Source organism: Elephas maximus, chromosome 26 (genome assembly GCF_024166365.1).
Source record: "Elephas maximus indicus isolate mEleMax1 chromosome 26, mEleMax1 primary haplotype, whole genome shotgun sequence".
Lineage (NCBI taxonomy): Eukaryota > Metazoa > Chordata > Mammalia > Proboscidea > Elephantidae > Elephas > Elephas maximus.
This window is the reverse complement of record NC_064844.1, coordinates 45,855,986-45,879,556: the sequence shown is the minus strand read 5'-3', so window position 1 is coordinate 45,879,556 and position 23,571 is coordinate 45,855,986. Positions and strand designations below refer to the sequence as shown.

General features: G+C 51.0%; 1 protein-coding gene across 1 annotated transcript in view; it reads right to left on the bottom strand.

The window, feature by feature from the left end:
• The window catches only part of RAB6B (RAB6B, member RAS oncogene family), a 72,003-nt gene that overhangs the window by 47,978 nt on the left and 454 nt on the right, over positions 1-23,571 (bottom strand). The gene's annotated exons all lie outside the window — the stretch shown is intronic.

The window sequence follows — 23,571 nt, the reverse complement described above, 5'->3', positions numbered from 1 at the left end:
GTGCCAGACAAGGAATTCGGTGCTTGGCGTAGTCTCCCTCATTTAATCCTCATCACGATCCAAAGAGTTAGTTACTATCCCCAAGGTCACAGAGCTAGTAAGCAGTAGAGCTGGGGTCTGAACCCAAATCTGATACCAAAGTCCCCACCTCATCTATGACACCGTGTTGGTTTATAGAAAGGTTTGACAAGCAGCCAAGAAGGGGGTCCCAAAAATCAGGGTCCAGGCAGCTGGGCAGTCAGAAAGGCTGTAGGCAAGAGGCAGGACGGCTGAGCTAGAAGGATGAGGGTCGGGGAGAACAGGTTTTCCAGGCAGAGGGAACAGTGTGAGCAACACACAGAGGCGGGGAGATAAAAAGCTTGTGAAAAGAGACAGGCCAGGCTAGATGAGGTGGGCTGGGGAGCAGGAGAGTATCCAGGGGTGACGCAAGACACACTAAGAAGCCCCGAAGTCTGAGGTTTATCACAGAGAAAACAGGGCCAGACGAGGTGAGGAGACCAGTTGCCACTGACCGACTTGTGGCGACCCCACGTGTGTCGCAGTGGAACTACGCTCTCCGGGGTCTTCAGTGGCTCACTTTGCAGGAATAGGTCACCAGGCCTTTCTTCTGAGGTGTCTTTGGGTAGACTCAAACCTTCAACGTTTCAATCAGTCCCTGAGTACGTTAACCATTTGTACCACTCGGGGACTCCACAAACTGTTCAAGGAAGTTCCACGTGGTCACTGGGTCGATTAAAACCAAAATCCATCTTGGGGGCCAGGACAGGGGAGGGAGGTGACAGGTAGCCAGCAGCAAGGCAGGTGGAGACAGGGGCCAGACCCCATAGGCCATGCTCGCCACATCAAGGAACGTGGATTGTGTCCTGAGGTTAGTGGGAGTTTCAGACGGGTTTTAAGTAAAGGTGTCAAATTACGGAAGTTTGTAATTCCCAAGATGGGCCCGCCAATATTCCCCATCCTGCATGCCCTTCTACAGTGTAACACTGACACTCCAGCAAGAGGTGACTCTGGGTGGGCCTGTGACCATGGCAGAAACGACATCGTGTGACACCCAAGGCTAGGCTGGAAAAGGCAGTAGGTTCTGCCTGGAGCATTCTCACTTTCTCATACTCTGGAAGCTAGCCTTTCAATCCAGCGACCATGCTGGGAAAAGCCCAAAGTAGCCTACATGGGGGAGACCACCTGGAGATGCCCACATGGACAGAAACTGAGGCCCCCAGACAACAGCCAGCATCAACCACCAGATATGTGAGTACATGAACTTCCAGATGACTCCAGTCCCCAGCCTTTGAGCTGTCCCAGCTGATGACGAGTGGAACAAGTCCCTCTAAGCCCTGCCCAGAGTACAAATTTGTGAGCAAAGTAATTATTCTCTGTTTTGAGTCACTATGTTTTAGTGTGGTTTGTTACACAGCATTAGGTAACGAGAGCAACAGACCTATTTTTTAAAAAAGAAAGAAAACTTACACGGCTACGGGAGAATGGCCTACAGGGGCCACAGCAGGGCAGAAGTCCAGCGAGAGATGGCAGGATCTCAAAGAAAGCAGAGGCAGTGAGGAGGGGAGAAATGGACAGCAGAGGAGGGAGACAGGACCCAGTGACCACTGGTCAGGTCTGGAGGAGAGCTCAGGACGCCTCCCTGTCACCTGCCTTTGAGATCGGCAGATGACAGAGCCATTCCTTGGCCCAGGCAAACTGGAAGAGGAACAAACACCAAACAATCACCCTGGATTCAGGTCACCCATGAAAGCCTTCTTTATAATTGTCAAACCAAAGCACAAACATCACCACTGTGTTCAGGAAAAAAAATAAGAATAAGAGTAATTCAATGCCATGAGCTGAGGACCTAAGCTTATTTTCCATTACTGGCATCACAGTGAAACAGCTATTTTCTTGCCCACTGTGAGCTGTTGGCCAGGGGTCTTGCATACCTGTGGGCTGTGCAGAGGGGCTGGTCCCACATACCCTGGGAATTTCACCAACGCAGGATGGACTGAACGCAGGCCTTCTCTATCAGCTACCAGTGCCCACCTGGACCGCACTCATGGGGCCCTCTTTCCTGTCATCTCCCACAGTACCAGCTGTGACCCCAGGTAGCACTGGGTAGGAGGGCTGTGTGTGGACGGGTGGGAGGTGTGTGTGTGTGAGAGAGTGTAAGTGTGCAGGTGGGAGGTGTGTGTGTGGGCAGGTGGGAGGTGTCTGTGGCTGGGTGGGAGGTGTGTCTGTGGGTGGGTGAGGGGTGTGTGTGTAGGTGGGTAGGAGGGATGTGTGGCTGGGTGGGAGGGGTGTGTGGGTGGATAGGAGGTGTGTCTGTGAGCATGTGGGGAGTGTGCTCTAAGGGCTGAAATAGGGCAGAATGTGGGCAGAGCACAGGAAATCGGCTGGAGACTTTGTGAAACACAAGGAAAAGCTCTGTGTGGAGGGTTTTCCATGACCTGGCAGAGGGTGTACCGCCCACCAGGTAGCACGTGGCCGAGCCAGGCCAGAACATTTACCCAGAATCTGCTCTCTGGTGTCCAGCCACATGTAGCACCTCCACCAGCTCTGTGATGCTCCTGGACAGACAGTGGGACCCTGCCTGGCTCTCCTCCCGGTCACAGAGCACAGGACCTGGTGTAACTCACTGCCATTTCTAGGCCTCCCTGGTGACCTGCCCACGTCTTAGTTGCTTGTGGTTTCAGGAAGGCAGTCCCATGCCATGGATGGGGTCTCTGCATGCTCTGCCCACAGCCTCTATCAGCCAGCCCCAGGTCAGAAGGCGGCCCTTGGGGCTCAATGGGAAATCTGCTTCCTCAAGGTTTGGGCCAGCAACCCATGTCTAGGATGGGCCTGGCTGACCCAGACATCCCCTCTGCTCAGCTTCCGGCACACAGATGGGATGCTGTGCGAGTGCCAGGAAGTGCTTGCTGAGGGGTCTCAGCTCTTGCCCTGAAGCTGTGAAGGAGAGCAGGCCATCCTCCACCACTTCCCTGCAGCCCCTGCCCACAAAGCTCCCATGACTGCCCTGGCTACCGGGTGCATGGCCTCTGGGCCCTGCAGTAAGGAAAGAAATAGGTGGGGATACCAGCTACATTTCTCTGACCCTCGTTTCCTTTTGCCCTATTTTCACAAAGCAGAAAATCTAGTGCCAGCCCTCCTGTGAGGTAGACAGGGCTGGGGGCCTGGGGGCCAGGTACCTCCCTCCCACCCCCAGCTACCATGCTCCGAATGACCATGGTCACATGCTCTGACACTCCTATCTCAGCCTGAGGGGCCAGCTGGCTCACTGTAGGCTAAATGAGGAAACACATGAAAAATCCCATTTCAAGCCATCCCCCAAAAGACCCAGACAGTAATTAAGAACTATGCAAAGCTCTTCATTGGACATTTTAATTAAGTGTGTGAATTCCCTCTGCCAGAGGATGCTCAGCTGCCTGGGCCTCTCCGAGGGACCCAGAGAAGATGGGACAGAGGAACTGAGAACGAAGTTGGGGGAGGTCAGCAAGACAGAGGTAGAGGGGGTCTGGCCCAGGCCTGTTCTCCTGCACCAGCTGGGAGGCTGTCACAGACCTGTTTCTCACCCGTCACCTCCCCACTGGGTGCTTCTATTTCATGGTTCTCCCCTACCTGGTCCCCATCTCCTCTATCCAAGACCAGGGACTCCAAAAAATCTGTCCTGACTCAGGGGCTGTGGAGTCCCGCCCACTCCCAACACAACTGTCCTTCACCCCATCTCTGCCTGTTGGAAAAGGCCAAGCCAGGGGTTGCAGGAAGAAGCTCTGGCCTCATTCTTGCCCCTGACTGGCTGTGTGACCTTGGACCCATCAGTACCCCTCTCTGAGTCTCAACTATCCCATCAAGAAGGGCAAGACAAGTAGGTCTTATATAATCTCATCAGTGTAACAGTCCATGCTTCAACTGTGTAGGAAGGATAAGGACAGAAAAAGGAAAGGCAAAATAATGGTCAACGTGACACAAGAGACCTAAGGCTCCAGATGGGAGTGTTCCCAACATCTAAGAGCCCAGGATGACCTCCCAGGATGGGTGGTCCTCCACGTAGGTGCTGCATACCATTCGCTCCTTGTGAACACATTCAGCTCAGCTCTGTGGTTGCCAGGGACATGACAGTGTGCTGGGGCTCCACACAGGGATCAGGGCCTGGGATTCGAAGGTTCAGCCTCAGTTTCCTTTCCTGACCATCCTTCCCGGCCCACCTCTTGCTTTTGTTTTTTCTCAGGGGTTCCACCTTTGGCAGGAAAAGACAAGCCCAGGGAAACAGGTTGTCATAGGGGCTGGGCTGGGAGAGGCCCTAACCTGAGAGGCCCATAACAGCACCTCTGGCTTTGGGAGGGCTCAGCCACCCATCATTCTGCCTTGTACAGGTGTGCTCTCATCTTTGGTTTTTCCCTTTTTCTGGATCTCTAGTTCCCCTTCTTCACTTTTCAAAGCCCCCAGCCCCAACTTGTACTAGGGAAGAGCCTTGGTTCTTCCCTCCCACACAGCCCCATGAGCTCTCAGGAACCCCGTGCCCAGCCCAGCTCCTACCTAGCAGGACCTTCCAACTAAGAGAGTCCACAGCTTACCTAAGACATCTGGTGTGTGACTACTGTATACAAGGAGTACATGCACTTATTTTTATTGCCTGAGTAAACCCCTCCCTTTATTTTCCTGAAAAAGGATTATTTGGTGATTTGTGAAAATAAGATTTGAAAATATAATTCTTTAAATAATATCAGGATATAGTAGCTATCAATAGTGTTAGCCTCTTAACCACTTTGAATAGCTTTACCGGGTTTGTGGAGGTTCAAAACCATCTATCCCAATACAGGAGCCTCCTTTGCAGCTGGGTTATAAGCACATGACCTAGGCTTTTCCATCAGATGCTCCCATGAGATTCTACAAGAAACTACCAACATGAATCTAGTGGGCCATAGAATCCACTCTAGACCTGGTGTACAGAGGCCGCCAAGATGTAGTTCTAGCATTAGCTCTGCCAATACCCAGTAGAAGAACTGTGTCTGTTCCTGGACCACTCCTGGTGTGATTCAGGCTGCTGCTTCAAGTCTGGTCCTTTGACCTTCCCAGAGACTCTATGACCTACCCAATCAATCCTCTAATAGATTCATTATCTGCTCAAGTCAGCCAGAGAGCAAGAGCGGATTTTTCTTGTTTGCAACTAGGAATCCTGAGATAGACAAAGGCATAGAATAGGCAAACCAGAAAAGAGAAAGCTAGAGAAAAAGTTTATTACAGAAATACATCTTGTAACATGTACCTAGTAATTGAAGTCAGACTAAGAAATTGCCTGAGCTCCCTGGCAGTCAAAGCAAAAACAGGAAATATGACCAACTGTAATATTCACAGTATTCATGAAATAAAACCATTATCAGTTGCTAATATCGAGCTTTTCGTAAGAGTTCATAAGAAAGTTCTCACAAGAGAGTCTGCAATGCAGAAATTATGTGGCTAACTTAAGAGCAAATCTACATGTATAAAATCAACTGAATGAATATCACCAGTGAAAATCAATACTGCTAACCAGACCAGACAACCCTCGCCCCCAACTCAATGCTCACAGCCATACAAATGAATAAATGAAAAACCAAGCGCTCAGGACTTCAGCTTCTGGCCAAGATAGAGCTGAAACAATCAAACCACAGACAAAATATATGAAACAATTTTTGACACATCAGACATCAGGCAATGAAGGACAGTTAGTCTCGAGAGACAGAAAACAAAAGAGGGGAGTTCCCACAATTGCCCAAGCCTATTGCCTTGAGACAGTTTCAGGCCACAGCATGGAGAGGACGGAAATGTACAGAGAGAAAACTCCAGAAATCTGCAGAATCTCCCTCAAGTCTTCAGCTGAGTATTAATCAGCATGTGTGTGTGTGAGGAAACTCATAACCCAAGGCTAGGGAAAGAACAACCAAAATGGGTTAGAGGAAACAATGCCTGGCACTCACACAGGGTTGAGAATAGTGCCTGTTCCTACCAGTCAGAGCAGAAAGCTCATTATTCATGGGCGATTGATTGGAGAGAATGCTCTAAAGGGTTGTGCCTCAACCAAACCAAACCAAACCCACTGCCATCGAGTCGATTCCAACTCATGGTGACCCCGTGTGTTACACAGTAGAACTGCTCCATAGGGCTTTACTGTGCCTCAGTAGTGGGTAATAATTAGCCCTAGACTGAGCACTACTTCAGTCCCACCTAACAAATCTTAAGAATATTTATAGGAATACAAAAACGCAACATGGCAAAATTCATGATGTCTGGCATCTCTAAAGAGATTTAAGTAATAATTGTAAAAAATCTTACACATTTACCTATCTGGTGACTGTTTCTTCTGCTATCATTCCTTTGTATAGATTCACATTTTCATCTGGTAATTTTACTTCTTACTAAATTTAGGACTTCCTTTGACATTTTTTGTAGTGAGGGTCTACTGCTGATGAATTCTGTTGCCTTTGTATATTTAAAAAGTCTTTTTCTTCTTCATTTTTGAAAGATAGTTTCTGTGGATATAAAATTCTCGGTTGATAGATTTTTGTTTGTTTTTCTTTCAGTATTTTATAGATATTGCCCCATTGTCTTCTTGTTTGCATTGTTTCTGACGAGAAATCTGTTGTCATCTTTGCCTACCTTTCTCTGTAGGGGAACGTGTCTTTTTTTTTTTCCCTCTGGCTACTTTTATGACATTTTCTTTTTTTTTTTTTTTTTAATTTTTATTTTGCTTTAAGTGAAAGTTCAAAAATCGAGTCAGTCTCTCATATAAAAATTCTTGTAAAAAGACCAGACTTAACAGTCTGACTGAGATTAGAGGGACCCCGGAGGTCATGGTCCCCAGACCTCCTGTTAGCCCAAGACTGGAACCATTCCCAAAGCCAACTCTTCAGGCAGGGATTGGACTGGACTATGGGATAGAAAATGATACTGGTGAAGGGTGAGCTTCTTGGATCAAGTAGACACATGGGACTACATGGGCAGCTCTTATCTAGAGAGGAGATGAGAGGGCAGAGGGGGTCAGAAGTTGGCCAAATGGGCACGAAAAGAGAGAGTGGAGGGAAAGAGTGTGCTGTCTCATTAGGGGGAGAGCAACTAGGAGTATATAGCAAGGTGTATATAAATTTTTATATGAGAGACTGACTTGATTTTTAAACTTTCACTTAAAGCAAAATAAAAATTTTGAAAAATGTGTAAGATTTTTTACTATCATTACCTAAATCTCTTTAGAAGACAATTGAATTCAGTCAAGTATACAAGACCAAATGGGCAACACCTATTCAAAAGCAAAGATGAGAAGGCAGGAAGGGACAGGAAAACTGGATGAACGGACATGGGGAGCCTGGGGTAGAAAGGGGGACAGTGCTGACACACTGCAGGGATTGCAACCAATGTCACAAAATAATTTGTGTATAAATTTTTGAATGAAAAACTAATTCACACTGTAAACTTTCACCTAAAAGCACAATAAAGAAAAAAAAGAGATAATTGAATATTTAAACAAAAATACAAGCGATGCATTGGATCATACACTCTTCTAAGAAAACATAGAAGAAAATCTTTGTAACCTTGCCAGGAACTATGCAAATCAGAAGAAAACGGAGCGGCGGTGCTACAAGAAGTACTAAAAGGACAATACTGTCAACACAGAATTCTAAACCCACCAAAAGTCTTTAAAAAATGAAATGAAATAAAGACAAACGCTGAGACAATTCACGGCTAGCAGGCCTATGTTACAAGAAAAGAAGTTCTTTGGGCAGAAGGAACAGGACTCCCGCACATTCACACTCACATCACAAATGGTCAGTGCTTGTGCTTTAAGGTCTGGCACACCTGACGTTTAATCCTGACTCTGATACTTATTTGCTGTGTGATATTGAGTTAGTTTCTATCCTCTCTGAGGCTCAGTTTCCTCATCTGTACAATGGGGGCAGGAATACCTACCTCACAGAAATGTTGCAAGTTCTATGAGAGCAGTAAAAAGTTAACACTTGGAGAATGTGAGTGAAGGGCATATAGTAATCCTTTGTACTATTCTGGCAACTTTTCTATAAGCCTAAAATTATGTTAAAATAAAAAGTTAAAGGAAAAAAAGGAAATCACATCAGTTATATAAATAATATAATCATGTACACACAGGCACACATCCATGTCTCTCAGACTCTTGGCACATTCAGGAAATGGCTTGTTCTGATTAGTTAAACCTTCGGGTCAACATGAAATTTTTCTAAGGAACTGGAGTATAACTGCACTTGACATCAACTTAGTCTTCACAGAGGACCAGGGCCTAACTGGGCAATGGTGGAACTGCTGTGAGTCCTTCCAACCCCAGGCCAGCAGATGGAGAAGGCCTGCATGAATCAGCCTGGAGGACAGTGCCCTTGTATAACTGCCACGTGTGCACAAGCAGAGAGGTGCATGCAAGTACACACACGTGCATGCCCAAGCCAGCAGGCGCCAGGGGCCTGGTGCATGTGGAAATCCCCTAGTTTCCTTGTCTCTTGTCTGTGAGAACTAAGAAACTTGCCCATGATGACACCTTCCAGATTTGTTCAGAATCTCCTGAAATCTGACCACGCAGCTGGCAGAGCTACTGCCTATCGCTATCAGCCCACTCACTGTATGAATCCTCTCTGCCCTACTGCGTCATCTCAGCATCTTCAGCTTCGAAAAAGCACATGCTCCCGAACTGGTGCCAACAGCAGCACCAGCACCATCTAGCTCTGTGTCCTAGCCACACTCCACATACAGCTCAGAGAACAGGAGGCCCTGCCCACAGCACACAGTTACCCTTTGATGTGGTTTCTCTGGAAAGCCAGGCCAGGGCAGGCAGAAGGCACACCGTTGCAATTGGCTTGGGGCTCAGCCCAACTCTGGCCAGATGCTGTACAGGCCACTAACGTCCATGTGTTTGAGCAGCTGCGTGGACACTGTAAAGAATGAATTCATAATGAGTACACGTATGTTTGAGAGAAGTAGAACGCACATGCTAATTTCGCACCACCAGCTGACCCCTTTCTTCCCAAGGTTAATTGCTGGTGGTGTTGATGTAAAAAGCCTCACTGATAAGAGAAGGGTATGGCAGTGAGAATAGGTGGCCAGAGTGTTAAAAGGCACGGCTTGTGTTTCCAGGCTGTCAGCTGCACTCTAGTCAGAGTGGCTTTGTGACAGAGCCAACACCATGGGGGCACAGCTGTGGCCTGGCAATGAGACCAGGTTTGCTCAGGCAGATGGAAGGCAGCCTCCAGACCACAGGCTGACGTAGGCAGGGCATCTTCCCATATGCCCACTCCCTTCTCAGAAGTACCCTTGGGCTAGACAACCATTGGGCTAGGTGGCAAACCAAGGAGACTCTGTGGTCCCCATGAGCATAGGGAGCTGCTTCCTGCACTCCTGCTGGCCCCAGCTTCTCTTCCTTTCTTTGCATACAATCCCGCACAGCCTGCTCACTGCTTTGCCATGGGGGAAATGGGCACATTCCCAGCCCTTGCACCTCCATCCTTGCCTGAAGTCCTCTCAACCCCACTTCCAGAGCCAACTAGTAGAGGAGACCTTCTAGACCTCCTCATTCAGTCAACAGGAAGACCCTTCACCCAGCGCTCAGAACAGACTCAATGTCATCTGCTCAGGATTCACACAGCGAGTAGGAATGGCCTTCTGGGTGAAGTTTAGAGATGAAGACCATTGTTTCTGGGGCGGAAAACATACTCTAGATCTCAAGGACCCTGCACCTGGGAGTAGGCAAAGGGCCACCCTGAAGGCAGGGAGGGTCACTGTATCTCCAGCTCTTGTGGGCCAGAGACTACTGATAGTCAGGCACTGGGGAGGCCAGAGAGCCAGCTCAGGGAGAAGGAGCTGGATCAATATCCACATCTGTCCCCCAGACTCAGATGCCTGGGTGCCAGGGCAAGAAGATAGTAGCTAGGCTCACTTTGTTCCTATCCTGAAAGTCCCAGGTCCCTAAGGAGCCCTTCTCAAAAGCTTCACCACAGCTGGTGTGAGGCACAGGGGACTCTGTAGCTGATCTTGTCCAAACCCCTCACTGAGCAGAAGAGATGCAAGGTCAGGGAAGAGGACCTACTTGCTCAAAATCACATAGCACCAGGGTCACAGCCAGATGGTATCTCTCCTGATACACAGCCAAGAGTTCAACCTCAAAGACTGTGCTCCTTACTCCCATTCTTCCTGCTAATCACAGCCTGCCAGGCTCACCAAAGTGTCCCTAGGATAGGCACGTCCTGCCTCATGAAGCCCCAGTGGAAATACGCAACTTGGGAACTACCATTAAGGCCCAGAAGCCTGGCTTGTAGAAGGATCACAGATTAGAATGGCCTCAGAATACCGAGTCATGGCAGGAAGAAGCCTAGAGAATGCCTGGTCCAAGGCTGCATGTGGCAGATGAAAAACCTGAGGCCCAGGAGGCCAGAGGATCTGCTCAAAGCCACACAAAGAGAGAGCAGTTAACAGAGCAAGAACTACAGCCCAACCCCCAGCAGCCTCCCTCAAACCTGCTTTGGCTTGGCCCTGACCAGCCTTATAACCTGGGGCAGGTCACAGCCGCTTCTAGAAGCTCCAATTCCTTCTCTGCAAATAAGGACATCTCTAAGGCATCTCCTCCCTCTAAAATCTTCAGGCCATGTGTATTAGTTTTCTATTGCTGTGTAACAAATACCACAAGCATAGTGGCTTAAAACTACGCTTATTATCTCACAGTTTCCAGAGGTTAGGAGTCTGGGCACAGCTTAACTGAGTCCTCTGCTCAGGGTCTCACAAAGCTGCAATCAAGGCTCGTACAAAGCTCCTTCCTGGAGCTCAGGGTCCTCTTTCAAGCTCATGTGGTGTTGACAGAGTTATGTTCCTTGCAGTTGCAAGACTAAGGTCCCATTTTCTTGCTGCCTGTCAGCCAGGGGCTGCTCTCAGCTCCAAGAAGCTGCCCACTGCTCCCTGACCCATGGTCCCCTCCACAACTTGGCAGCTTACTTCTCCAAGGCAGGAGGAAGAGTCAGTCTTATAATGAAATATAGTCATAGGTATAACTATCCCATCACCTTTCCCATATAATGTAACCTAATCAAGTGACATCCCATCTCCTCTGCCATACTATATTGTTTAAAAGCAAGCCAGAAGTTCCACCTGCACTCAAGGGAAGGGGATTAGACAAGAGAGTGACTCATTGGTGGGTCACCTTAGGGTGTGCCCACCACACTGTCTGTCCCACATACACAGGCTCCTAAGAGATGGTGCGTAAGTATCACTGTGGCTAAAATGCAGTCATTACTCTTCACTCAGCCTCTGCTTTCTCTCCAACTTTGGTGAACTGGGCTGATCACCTAGAAAAATACCTCACAAATCTCTTTCCCTTAAGACTGAAGCTGTCCCATCTGGTCAATAGCCTAGACTGAGGCTATGGGCTGCAGACTATGGGTAGGCAGGGGCTGAACTCTGCTCCTTCTACTGTACCGTGTATTTGCGCTCTTCCGTGCTCAGTTATCAAGTGCCCTCACACGCACATCAACCCAGTTCTTTCCCAAGCTAAGGTAGGTAGAAGAGCTGCCATTGCTATCCAGACCAGAACTATGGCATAACTGCTTCTCAGTATTTTGGCTAAAATCGAGTGTAGAATTCTGGCTTAGATTGGCCCTTTTGCTGCATGATGGAGGCAGGAAGGAAGCTGGTTTCTCCTGGCCCAACATCCAGGACTCTGCCTCTTCTGGTGTATGGGAGAGGACTGGGGTGGGTGGACTAGTTAGTTGGTGGGCAGCTTTCAGGCCTTCATTCTACATTCTAATCTGGGGAGCAGCCTGCAGTGTTTTGGCGGGATGTGGGTGGGGTGTGTGGGTGGGTGGGGTTTAATATTGGAATCGGGGAGAATTTCCAGATGCTGATGCTACAAGTAGGGTATGTGAATACCCTAAAAATAAGTGGCTAACTTGGGAGTGTTATTTCCTCCATGGAAGAAACTTTCCTTGGAGATGCGCTCAACTCAGGGAAGAGGAGAACTAAAACATCTTCTGGCTCCAAGATCCATTCCTACTCGCAGCAGCCCAGGGACAAAGTCTGGGAAACACTGGGTCACAGTGGGGTAGAGCCAGGTGGCTTCGGGGGCAGGGAAATGCCAAAGCTCAGTCTGCTCCTCAAAGCCCGGCTTTGGTAGCACTGAGGCAGTGAAGCTGATGAACATCCTCCTTCGCCCCCCAACGACATGGTTAGAGCCCTCCTCTCCACTCCTTCTGCTCTGCTAGGTTGGGGACATCAGCCCTCACTTACAGCAGCAGCCCCTGCTCCTCATCTCACACCACTCCTGTGCCCAATACTCATCAATGGCTCCAATGGGAACCTCCAGCCTATAATTTTATTTGGTCAGCACCTTGGAGTGGACAGCACCACTGCTTGGTGCTGCAAACCAGTCTGGTTTCCAAAGCCCCAGTGGCATGGCCAAGAAGCACCATAACTGTGGCACATCTAGGTCTGTCTGTGTCCCCATGTCTGTTCCCTATGTGTGTGACTGTGTCTGGGGGGCTCAGCGTCTGTGGGCATCTCCCTCCTCTGTCTCAGTACTTCCACGGGTCTCTCTTGCCTTGTACCTCTTGACTCCCCCTCTTCTTCCTTCTGGCTCTCTCCCTCAAAATGGCAGGGGAAATAAACAAACATTTGTTCTCAATGCTTCCCTTTACTGTGTTCAGCCTGTGTGGTGTTTACTCTCGCTCATCAAAAGGGTCAGAACAGAACATTTTCCCTTCCTCAGAATCAGCACATCCCCGCCCCGAGGAGATTTTCTTTGTCTCCAGGGACCTATATCTTGGTGTGAAAGCCACAGTCCACAACTCTCCAGTCCTGAGCTGGGGATGGGTCTTCTGCCTGTCCCTGTCCAAAGTATGGGGGCAATGATGGATGACAGTGGGTTTGGACAGGCCAGGGTGGGTACACTGAGTTGCTTGTGGCCAGCTTCTAGGCCAGTTTTCCTCTGACCAGCAACTGTAGGCAGGGGAGACACCTTTACTGAGCACCAAGCTGAGGGGACAGGTCTTCCCACTCACCCCGACCTACAGACAATTAACCTGGCATTGGCTCAAAGGGGCCATTGGCAGTGGCTGGAAACTGCTGTGATCACTGAAGATGCATAGTTAGGATTCTCTCCGCCTAGCAGCCACACTGACAAAGGAATACCCAAGTGGTGCTCAGTAACCTCCGTGGGCAGTGACTGAGCAGAAGATGGGAAGGGCAGGAAGCAAAGGTTACCAGGGCACTGGGGGGTGAGTTTCAGGCCCAGAGAGAGCATACATCCCCAGCAGAGCAGAACTTCAGAGCCGAAAGGAAGCTTAAGCGTATACCTCTTACAAGTGCCTCCTCTAAATTCTACCCTCTGAATGTTCACGGCCTTACCTGGTTCGGGTCACCCAGATCTCCTGCCTCCTATCAAGCCACATCCTGCCTTTTAATCCATCAGCATGTCCCTCCTCCATCAGAATGCCCCAGTGGGTCCCCACTGCCTGCAGGGAAGACCTTGCATGTAGAAACCAGGCCTGACCCTGCCCAGTTCTCCACTACTCTCCTCCACCCAAGCCAGGTCCTCTCTGCTTCTAGCCCCCGTGAACCATGCCCTTCACCTTGGCTCACCAAGGTCCCCTTGTCGGTTGAAGAATTCTTGCTCATTGTGCAAACCTCCTCTGGGAAGTCTTGCCTCGACTCCTTCAACCAAAGTGTGTCCACAGCCTTACCTGTATATACAATATTAATACTGGCTGTACAGATTTGTGTCTCCCCCAAAATATGTGTTTGAAAATTTTAATCTCTATACCTGTGGAAGGAGCACTCAGCTGCTAACCAAAAGGTCAGTGGTTTGAACCCACCAGCCGCTCCACAGGAGAAAGACGTGGCAGTCTGTTTCTGTAAACGTTACACTCTAGGAAATCCTATTACAGTCCTACAGGGTTGCTGTGAGTTGGAACAGTTTGAAGGCACACAACAAAAACAACATACCTGTGGATGTAATCCCATTTGGAAATAGGATTTTCTTTGTTACATTACTGAGGCCTATCAGTGTACGGTGTGTCTTAAGCCAATCACTTTTGAGACATAAAAGGAGCAAATTAGGCAGCGAAGCAAGGAAGCACAAATGGGGAAGCACTGATACCACCCAGAGATCACCAAGGAACCTTGTATAAGGATTTTCTCCCAGAGCGGACAGAGAACCTTCCCCTAGAGCTAGTTAGCGCCCTGAATTTGAACTTCTAGCCTCCTAAACTTTAGAAAATAAATTTCTATTCATTAAAGCCACCCATTTGTGGTACTTCTGGTATAGCAGCACTAAGAAACTAAGACACTGGCTGCTTACCTTGGGCCAAGTACTATTCTAAACACTTCATATGTCTGAACTCAAATAATCACAGCACCACAAAGCCTCTGCCCCTGCAGCCCACTCAGGCTGGGCCGTCCAGGGAAGTACCATCGTTTCGAAGGTGAGTGCTGGGGGTGCCCGTGGGATGGAGCAGGGTGAACTCACCCCATTTCCTGCTGGTCCAGTGGCTACGTAGGGAATGGGGGTGCGGGTGGGTAAAAGAACACCGGCTAGGGAGTTAGAGGCCTGGGCTCTCGTCCCTGCTCAGCAGTTACCATTTCTGGATCCTGCAACCTGCGTACAGCCTTCACCTCTCAGAGCCTCAGTTTATTTATAAAATGAAGATAAGCGGCTGTACCCGTGGGATCATGAGGATGGCACCCTGTAGCTCACGATACAGAAATTATCAATGATTCACGAAACCTCACACATCTACAAAGGCAGGGGAGCAGGGATCGCTGTCACTATTTCATTAACAAAATTCCCTATCACTTGAGCTTTTAACCAACAACCAACCACTTGCTGTCAAGTCGATTCGGACTCATGGCAACCCCATGTGTTGCTGAGCAGAGCTGTGCCATGTAGGGTTTTCATCACTGTGTCCTGTATTGGTGCATCAGATCTTACGGATTACTCACGTGATGGCACTGCTCACCTTACTGCACGGGTGAGGAAAACCAGCCCAGGGTGGTCTGACAGTGAGAGGTGGGCTGGGGTAGAAGCTCAGGGCTCAGGAGAACTGATGTAAGTGATGGGGTGCAGGCAGCAACTAGGGTGGGTTTCTAAGTCCCACTTGGTCTGGTCTTTTCCCTGCCCTCCCTGCTCACCACCGCCCACTCACCCACCCACTTGGCTTTAAGAAGGAAGTGTCCTGGGCTAGGAGCACCTGGGAGCATTCTCCTCGGGGGCAGGGGCAGCAGCACACAGCTGTTACATGCCCTGTTGTGCTCACAGGAGTCCTTCCTCTCTGCGTGGAAGAAATATTTCCTGACAGCAGGAAGTGCAGGATAGCCAGCACCTGTTGCCTGGCAACCTGAGCCAAGCACATCACCAGGAGACGGGAACCAGAGTGCCCCTGGGGGCACACCAGGGATGGCTGGGCCCCAGGTGTAGGGAATGCCTCCCAGGAGAAGAGGTAGCAGGGCTGGAGAGGCCCTGAGGTCCTGGTGTAGTTGTGGGAGATAGCTGGTGAGCACCATCCCTTGTCTTAATCCCTGCAACTAGGAGATGTGCCTGCTTCCAGGCTGGGAGTGACACTGGTTAACATCACACTCCAAGCTGGTGCTGAATTATGACACCAGGATTAGCGCTCCATCAGCCCCAGATGTCACCTAGCTCAGTAGCCTCAGGGACACCTGGCGGAAGCCAGGCCCAATCCTACAACCAGCCAGTGGCAGATCCAGAGTCCTGATATCTTCAGGCCTGGACGGAGGGTGTAGCCAGGGGAAGGGTTACCCTAGCGCAGGTGGGAACCAGCCACCTAGTTTGGTTCTTCCTTCCTTAGTAATTCTCAGCTACAACCTGGGCAGCCTCTGTCCTCCATGGCAATGACAAGGTCTGCCTTGTGAGGACTTTAGCTGCCCCCATAGTATCAATTCTCTCCAATCACCCCAAATAAGGAGTTCATTCTGCATTTAATAACGGAGTGTCTGCTATGCAATCCCAGCTTCAACCAGACTCCCACACGAAGCCCCTGCTTCCTTCCTGCTCGTCCCCCCTTCCCCAGCCTGAGGGAGATCAAAGGCTTTTCCTGGACCCCCTCCCATGCTGTGGCCTGCTGGCTCCACTTCAGCAAGAGCCTGGCACATATATTCCCCATGTCATTTATGGTAGACTCAGTGCCCTTTAGACCTCGAAGTTATCCTGCCCTCCCCTGCCCCCACACTCGGGGCCTTTGCCTGCCTTTGAGGCATGAGACCCAATCATTCATTGTTTCTCATTGTGACCTGAGTACCAATTCTAATTTATTCTGCACATGCTAGCAGTGAGTCCTTGGGCATGCCCATCTCTCTCTGAGCCTCTGCCTCCCCTAATCCTCAAAATGGGGGATAATCCCAAGTTATCACAGGGTTTCTGGGAAGCATAAAGTGCCCCGTGTGGTGCCTCAGGCATTGTGGGTATTCAATAAATACCTTCCAGGGTTGATGGAAAGAAGGACAGAGAAACTGAGGGCAATCAACTCCGTTGCATCAGACTCAGTCTGGACCCCTCCCAATCCATCCTCCTCTTCAAGGCCCTGGAATGATGGCTCCCTTCCTAGGCATGGATGAGACTGGGTTTCTCCCCAGCTGAAGGTCCTCCAACAGTTGCCCATTTCCCCAAAACAAAGGCCCTGCTCCTGGCTGAGCCAGCCTCGCTCCAGCCACAGGGTGACTGGGTAGGCTGGTTACCTGATATGCTGGCAGCCCCTTTTATTGGGGAGATCCCGTTAGGGCCAACAAGCCCTAACGTCCAGTCCCTGGGAGACGGCTGTGGTCGCAGCATAGCATGAACACTGATGGAAGTCTTCTTCCTCCCCTGACCCAACCAGGCCAAGGCACCTGCCACGAAGTCTGCAGCCAGAGCTCCAGCCTGCCATTCTTTCTATGCATGTCCTGGAAGTACCCTTTGCTTTAAGGCCCCTATTCTGCTTTCAGAGGCGAGGTATCATCTGCTTCCTCCTGGACCCCGCCCTCTGCCTTGGGTATGTTGCCACCTGAGGACAGGTGGTGCCTGGTTCAGGGCATGTGGTCTAGTTACTGGGGCGCCCACTAGCCTCGTTACCAAGAGATCAGGGTAAATACGCTTTCCTACTAAAAAGAAATCATTCTATTAAAACTATAAAGTATCTGTAGTAGTGAAAACTTACTTTTTAAAAAGACACCCCTTAGTTTAGGGGAACAACTATGGAAATATTAATAGGAATTTGAAATTTCATGCTCCAGTACACAGAAAAGAAGCTCACGTAAGAGTTCTCGGAGTTACGGATTTCCGTCCTTCCCTTCATTTGTTCCAGGAAGCAAAGACTCCCTACCATTCCAAGTCCCCAGGCTCTGCTTGGAGTTCCATTTCCTGGCAGCCTGCCTTCCTGGTGCAAACAAAAGCATCTTCCAGCTAACCGCTTGCTGCCCATCTTAGAACAATCTGTCTGCTGCTTCCCCTGCCAACCTCCACCCAGAGCTCCCCATCTCCTCTTCTCTGTGGTGAGAAATGAAAAAGGAAGGACAGGCAGACAGCTGAGAAAATGCCCAGTACAGTTTTTATAGCAGTCCACCCAGAGGCTTATGGATTTTGCTGTTCTACCTCTCTCTCATCATCCCTGGACGGTGCAAACGGTTAACGCACTCAGCTGCTGACAGAAAGGTTGGTAGTTTGAGTTCACCCAGAGACACCTAGGAAGAAAGGCCTGGCAACCTACTTCAGAAAAATAGACACTGAAAACCTGATGGAGCACTACGCTACTCTGACACACATGTGGTCACCATGAGCTGGAATGGACTCGATGGCAAGTGGAGACTGGACCCTTTCTCTTACCTTCTTCAGTGATTCTGTCCAACAATTTCTCTCACTTTTTTACACTGAGAGCAGACTGCTCTGCATACCCAATGGGTCATTTATTCAGCAACATGGAGCGGGTGGCCCTGGCAGAGGAGGCAGGGGTTAAAAAAGACAGGGAGAATCTGAAGCCTAGATGCGGCAGAGATGGAACCCCTGTCCCCGGGCCTGCCCTGAGAGAGTTTGCAATATCAGGGCAACAACCAATTAGGACGAATATTCATGGACTGAGTTTAGGAATGTAATAAGTAACCAAATGACAACGAAGTGTTTTGTTATTTTATAATGTGATTCATTATAACTTCAGGGCTGTGAATGATAATGATAATCAGATCATGGAAAAGATGGTAATCACATCTGTACAGCCAGAACACAGCCTAGCAGTCTCTCTTCCCTTGTTTAGTTCTCTCGTCTCCATAGGAAGAGCTGAGGGAACCACTCTTCTCTCATACCAAGTGTGGGCGATTCTCATCCTGCTGTCTGTCTGCCTTGGCTCTCTCACACCTCCTTAAACAAATAGAAAGTCTGGATTTGTCCCTAACATTCAAGGTGCCCTCTCTCATCCCAGCCGCCAAGGAAGGGTGAAAAATTGGAGGGAGAGACGAGACTGAGAAACTGAGGCACAGAGCAGCTTGGCTGTTTCTGTGAGATCTCGAAGTGCATGCTGGCAGAGTCGGGCTTGGGTGCGGCCCTGCCGCCTCCTCCTGGGGCCCTGTGCCATTCTGATATTCCAGCATTTGTTTAGAGCTGTGCCCTGAGAAATTCGGGTCTTTGAGGCGAACTGAGAGTTGGCCAAACCAACGCTAAATAATCAAATCCTCTGAGAAAGATTCTTCAGTGTTGCCGGTAAAAATCTAGGGTTCGAGAAAGCCGCAGGTGTCAAGGCTGAAGAAACCCTATTTCAAAGCTGCCTGGATTCTCTTCGCTTTTAATCTATTGATGGGCCATCCGCAAATCTCACACAGCGAAGATAATCTCAGCGTTTTCAAATCAAGAGATTTAATGAGCATAAACCGCCCGCTGGTGGAGAGGGGTAAAAAGGTGACTACGACAGAATCCTTGCCCTTAAGAAGTGTTTAAAATTCACTTAGGATTTTTGTGTCTAAAAAGTTAACAAACGTTTTAAAACCCTTAATTAACAAAGATGACAGAAGGGAGGTCACGGGGCAGCAGTTGATTAACTGCGAAAAACAAAATGCTCAGGGCCGAAAAGTCCGTGTCATGGTGCGTGCGGTGGGCTGGCAGCCCAGCCGGGCAGGAAGGAGCTGGGCACACCAGAACAAGGGCGGCCGGGGGGAGCCGGGGAGGAGAAAACATCTGGGGCACGCTTCGGGCACAACCACGTGGTCAGTGGAGGGTTATCTGTGTGGTCATGGGGGGCGAGTGGCTGGTGGGAGGGCAGGGGTCAGGCTGGGCTGAGGACAGAGGCGTGTCAGGTGTGTGAGAGTCTCCAGGCACGCAGGAGGGGCCGTGACGATCCCCAGCCCTTAACCAGAGAGTGACGAGATGAGAATGGTGGGATGACCCCCACTCAGCACCAGCAAGCCAGACACCTGCAAGTCACCCTTATCCTCCTCCTGCTCCTCCACACTATATGCTTTCTCTATAGAGCAGGGCAGAAGAATGGATACTTCTCTCTAGGGACAGTGGGCTCCTTGCAAGACCTATTACCCAGACCAAAGATGAAGGCATACCAGCCTGTTTGTCTACAGGAGCCTCTCTTCCAGGAAGCCACCTCTAACACCTCAAAGCTGGGTCACACGCCCCAGCTCTATGCTCCTAAAAGCAGCCTGTCTCCTCCCTGCTCCCGTCATGACTCTTATAGACCTTTACTGTAATTATGTGTGTAAACATCCGTGTTGCCCGTGGGCCATAAGTTCTATGAGGGCAGCGGTGCACTCAAAGATCTGATTACATAAATGAACAGATGATGGAGGAAGGGAGAAAGGGATGAATGAACCAATGACTGAACAACCAAAGGGCAGCTGCCTACAGGGTCCCTGCACTGCACAACTCCAGGGCACATGGTTCCCACTGTGCTCTATGTAGAGGGGAACTCCTGCTGGGCCAGGACAGGGAAGGCAGCTGGTCAGAGGGAGAATCTGGCTGGCTGGCACTGGCTTGGGAAAACAGGCAGGACTTTCCTGTGTCCATTCCATCCCCAAGCTTCGGCTGGAGGAGTCTCAGGGAAGGGGAGATCAGAACAGACGGGGGTGCAGTAGACACACCCTTCGCCTCCCTCCCACCACCACACACTCAGATGCACTCAGGGAAACTTCAAGCCCCACACAAACCAAAGTCACGGTGGACTGCAGAATTCAGGAGGAAGATGTGTGTCTCACAGGCCCACTCTCCTTCCCCAGACACCTGCTCAGGCTTGTCTTCTCTGGATGCCACCCAGGGCCCCAGGCGGGGACTGGAACACATGTCCCCCATGTCGCCATCACTGCCATCAGCACAAGAGTGTGCCCTGCTGGCACAGCCAGCCATCTGACCACTAGCAGGATTGCACAGCCTCCGTAATGCCAGGATATCTCCTACCCTGGGTCAAACAGCACCCTCCTCACAATTCCATCCATGCCAGGCTGACACTCAGCCAGCCTGTATTCCATGGGCCAGGAGACAGCAGCCAAGCTGCTGCTGGGAAGGGGCGCTTGCTCACAGGCTGGAGGTGTTCTTTTCAGAGTGGCTCCTCAAGGGCTTCCCACTCAAACCAGTTCCCTGGTACCTCTGAAGGCCTGATGTCCACCTGGGGATTATCTGGCCAAAGTACCCTCCAGCTGCCTTAGGCCAATGGCCTAGACTGATGCTGCCACTATGCCACGCACGGGAAGCAAGAGAAGACTGTATCCTTCCAGTGCCTTCCCCTGGCCGCTCTCCGCTCATATAGCCAAGCCTATGCTGCTCAAAAAAGTTCTGCCGAGCTCAGTTGGCCCAAGTCCCCGATGTACTAAAGATGAGGGACCTCTAAGGTCACACAGGGAGTGACAACCAGGGTGGGGGTGACAGTCAGATGGCAGGGGGTTCCTTTAACCTCACAGGCTACAGAGGATGCTGGCACAAAGGACCAACACACACAAAGCTGTATGTAAGCAAGATGGTTTTGGAGTGCAGAAGGAAGCAGTAGCTGCAGTGGAGATCCCCCCATCCCACCAGGCTCAGGATGGGCATGTCCCCTACCTAACCCAGAGACCCGCAACGTTCTGTGAAACCTAAGGTAAACAATCCACTAATGACACAAACAGTAGGAGGAGGTTTTTCAGGGCCCTGGGGCTCCCTGCCAGAAGGGACCGGGGTGGCCAGTAGCCAGACTCATTGTTGGCGGTGCCTCTAATCCCTCATGACTGTGTTCCAAGGGCCCATAAACCCTGGCCCCCAACCAATTAGTCCAGCATTCCCACCAGCTCGTCCAACCCAGCCACAGCCTGTGCAGATGGTGGCAACGTTCCACCTTCTCTCAGGAAGGCTCCCCAATTCTTGGCTTCCCCAGTTCAAGGTCATCTCATTTCTCAATGACATGCCAGTGAAAACCGGTGCACTGTGGATAGGAGACACGGGTTCCAGCTCCAGGATTGTTAACAACCCACGATGGGACTCTGGGCAGGCCCACCCCGCTCCCTGGGGCTCAAGCTTCCCATCAACACATGTGGTGGAGGTGGTGGGCTCCATCGCTTAGGTCTCTGACTTTCATTTTTGTAATTTTAGGTGCAATGGGGGGTTTACAGAGCCCATCAGAGGTTCTGAGGGAGCCCAGGGTTTTCACTCAAACTGACCAGAAACATTTTCCTCATCAAACTCCTGGTACTTTGCTGAAACTTGTTCAGACTTGACATAAACGTTTCTTGAGAACCTACAGGCTCCAGGTGCTTTTGAGAGACACTAGGAAAACATGAAGCAGTAAGAGAACTGCCCTCAAGCAACTGAGGCATGAAGAGTGTCTCCAAATTTGCTCACAGTGAAACAGCTAGGAATTCAACCCCCAGGATGCCTGATCCAGGCAGATTTCTCTCCCAAGGCTTCAGGCCCAGTAAAGTCTAGCGGTTACTGGGTCTGGAGGTGAAGAAATACTCTGGTGGCACAGTGTTTAAGGGCTCGGCTAACCAAAAGTTTCGCAGTTTGAATTCACCAGCAGCTCCTTGGAAACTGCGGCGCAGCTCTATCCAGTCCTATAGGGTCGCAATGAGTCAGAATTGACTCAATAGCAATGAGTTTGGTTTTATTTATTTATTTATTTTGGAGGTGAAGAAGACCACTGAAACCCCTTCTAGGCACAGGGAAGAGCCAGGACACAGGACTGGATGGCTGAGTTGACCTTGTTCTGAAATACCTGCTTCTGGTATACCTTCTAACAGCTTTCTCAGTCCCAAGCATTGAGCAGACAGGAGATGGCCAGATGGCAACCTCCACAACACACATGCACAGACAGCTCAGTAGCACTGTTCCCTGAGACCACTAGATCCTTCCAAAGTTGCCCTTCTCTTGGTCCTTTTGTACAGACCTGCACCAAACCAGGTTAACTGGACTGCAGTGCAGCGCTAGAGCTGAGGGTTCTGCCCTCCAGGGCCTGCCTCCTCCCAAAGTCCAGCTAGTCAGGTCCCAGCTTGTCTCCCTGCAGCCCCAGATGACAGGCTTTCGGAGGGATGCTCTGGGAGCCACTCCTTCCTACAGGTGTCAGCAGGGTCCACGATCATCAATCTGGTCTTCCCACCTTCGGACCAACCCGGGTTTCGGAGAAGCTGCTTACCCCGGGGAGGCTGCTGGGCAGCAGTGAAGCGGTTTGTTCCCTGTTCCTCTTCCCCCACCACTCCTCCCGGCTCTGGACCGCTGCCACGCTGACCTCCCCTCCCCCAAGAATGGCGGTGAGCTGGGCGGTGGGGGTGGGCAGAATCCACTGATGATCTCCCATCTCCAAAGGGGTGCTGGGAAGCCAAGCAGGGCGTGTCCTGGGCCTTTCTCTGCCCAGCACCAGGCTTCACAGCCTCTCTGTGTGAGGCACCTCTGTACCATCCCCCATATCTGCCGCGCATTGGGAACCCTCATTCTATCGCCCAGACCCCTGAGCCCAAAAGAGGCTAACACACGGCGGTGAAGGGCTGCGGGTCTAGAACCTTCTGTGCCCAGTCGGATGTAAGTCTGGGGAGGTAGGCGCCCTCTTCCCCCATAGCCTGTGTCTGCTCTTTCCACAGGAGGCAAGTGTCTGCCTTTCCTCGCCCCACCCGCTGCGGCCGTCTGGCCCCAGGGCCGGGACGTGCCCTAACGCACGGTTCCGGGCAGGGTCTGCAGGGAACCCCTCCCGCCAGCCAGGTAGGGGGCGGCCAGACCCGACCCCGCCCCGTTCTCCAAAGAGGGGCGTCTGTCTCCCCGCATCCCCGCCCGCGCCCTGCCACCTGCGCTGTCGCCCGCAGCCGGTGCCGCAGTGCGAGCCAGCCAGCGAGCCCGGCGCTTTCACGCCTTGGCCGGCGCCCCCGAGCGAGCCGCCGCCCTCCGGCCTCCCCGCCGCGCCGCACCTGCACTCACTCACACCCCGCGGCGCGCCGCTAGCCCCCCACCGCAGACCCCACCCTCACCCCCACCTCTACGGCCCTAGGGTCTCCTCCGTCCCCATCCTTGGCTCTTCCCCAGCCGGCTCCGCCCGAGCCGGCCCCGATCTCCCCCTCTCCATCCCTCTCCGCCAGGGCCGGGGGCGGGGGTGGGGGTCCCCGAGGGATGGATGA